Below are 2,232 nucleotides of genomic sequence, written 5' to 3' on the forward strand. Positions count from 1 at the left end.
TAAATAAGAGATACAGTAAATTAACTGTCATAATTAGTTACTGTACTATCACTATTAAACACTAGCCCATTGATATTATATCTAGATAAAATTTTTGGGAGACTAAACTAGCTAAAATGGTATACTTCAAGACACATGGCAAAATATGAGTGACCAAAAGCTATAGATTTTAGGAAATTTCAATTTTATTCCAAACTTGGAGAATAAAATTTCCTCTAGACCTACGTTGTATAATAATGGTGGAATTGTCCTTTGCTGTTTCCCTTTTCTTTCTATCTTCCCCTCCCTTCCTCCCTCCCTCCCCCTCTCTCTCCCTCTCCATCTCTCACTCTCTCTCCTCCTTTACCTTTGACTAGTATACAGTACATGTATCAGTTACCATAGCAACAAAAAACAATAATGATTAAATTATATTTATAAAGTTCTTTACTTTTCTCCACAATGCTTCTGCTGTTAACTTGTGTGTGTCTTAGTAATCCAGCTTTCTTCATCTTAGGATCAACTTAATAATATCACTAATGAATAATGATAACCACTCCTAGTAATTAATAAAAATAAAAATAAAAATAAAATTAAATGAATAATAATAATAATAACACATGTAATTGTCATAATTGTCATTATTACTTCAAATGAAAAGGAGAGAATTCTTCACTTTTATAATTTTTTCTGATACATATACATGCTCTTACATTGTGTAGAAAGTTTGAGCTGATTCTGATCAAAATTAGATTTTTTACAATTTTTTATTTTGACGAATAGTGCCTTTCGCGTACATGTGGCATAAAGTACAAAAAAATATGACGGTTATAAAATTTGACGTTTTATTTTAACATCATCAACTCATCAAAATAAACCCTTTGTCAAAAAATATAATAAACATTTAGGATGATTTTAAAGCCATATTTTGAAAAATCCAAATTTTGGGATTTTTTTTAAAAATTACATGTACATGTACATACGTATATTAACTTTTGATTTTGGTCATACATGTACATGTAACTCAAAAATTTAATCAGAACCAGGTCAAACTTTTTACGTAGCATAAGGACATAATAAAATTTGGGGTAATTTTTAATCCATTAAAAAAAATGATTGGCTATAGCCTTGGGTATTTTTCAGAATCTCAATAAATTCTTAAAATGGCCGTAATTTGAAAAATTGAAGTCAAAATCAGCTCAAACTTTCAACACAGCATAAGGACATTAATATGTATCAGAAAACGTAATAAAAATTTGAGTTGATTTTGGAGCCATTTTTTTGAAAAAACCATGGGCTATAGCCTTGGGTATTTTTCGAAATCGTGGCAATATCTTAAAATGGCCGTAACTTAAAAAATTGAAGTCGGGATCAGCTCAAACTTTCTACACAGCATAAGGATGTCAATATGTATCAGAAAATGTAATGAAAATTTGGTATGATTTCGGAGCATTACATTACTTTACTTACATTAAATACATGAGAGTCTTTTATAGCTATAAGCTCCTACGAGAGAGAAAATGAAAGAAAGGATAGGAGGAGAGAGATGAGAACAATAAAGTATAGATAATAATCCACTATCACATTCTGTCAACATGTTAAATAGATGAATAAATTAATTAATGAATATATAATAGGATCATTATGCTAAATGCTCAATGGCACTGGTCACAGATTCATAATAGAGGATATGCATGCTAAGTATATTCATAGCTTTTAAGTACCGTATATCCAACCCACACAGTAAATTGGCTGCCATGTTGGACGTCAAGTTTATTAAGAGTTCAATGGGGGAAAACACATTTTCTTGCCTTGCTACCTTCTTGAGGCCTTTTTTGGAAGCTTAGAAAGCATCCTGAGGATCCAATGGGGTCTAGTAGTCACCTGAAAGATTGCTATCAAGAAATACAGAGCGGTTTTCTGGTACCAAGCCTTTTTCTATCTTTTCTCCATTGCTGCCAGTGGAAAGTTGACGTCCAACAAACTAATTTTTTTTCTTGAAAGTTATTATGGTATGCAATGAATACATTTATTTTGCAATGAATATACTTAGCACGCATATCCTCTATTATGCAGTAATTTACAAATTTACTAGAATTCATGTACTAGTATACATGTACATTTAAACTACCTCATCTGTTATTTTGCTGTCATTAGTAACTCCATCATTTTCATCATCAACTTTCCCTCTTCCCTGTACATGAAAAGTCCATCACGATTTGTCTTCTTCAATGCCGCCATACTGAGGGTAAA

General features: G+C 31.1%; 1 long non-coding RNA gene across 1 annotated transcript; it reads right to left on the minus strand.

Annotated features, from left to right (window-relative positions):
* Positions 1–427: 427 nt before the first annotated feature.
* LOC109591281 (uncharacterized) lies at positions 428–2,223 on the minus strand. Its single transcript, XR_002189744.1, has 3 exons — positions 2,111–2,223; positions 1,450–1,485; positions 428–538 (listed from the first exon to the last, which is right to left on the minus strand). It is a non-coding gene; the product is annotated as an uncharacterized LOC109591281 (long non-coding RNA).
* Between the last annotated feature and the right edge of the window lie 9 nt (positions 2,224–2,232).

Source organism: Amphimedon queenslandica, unplaced genomic scaffold (genome assembly GCF_000090795.2).
Source record: "Amphimedon queenslandica unplaced genomic scaffold, v1.1 AMPQUscaffold_8538_Cont19518, whole genome shotgun sequence".
Classification (NCBI taxonomy): Eukaryota; Metazoa; Porifera; class Demospongiae; order Haplosclerida; family Niphatidae; genus Amphimedon; species Amphimedon queenslandica.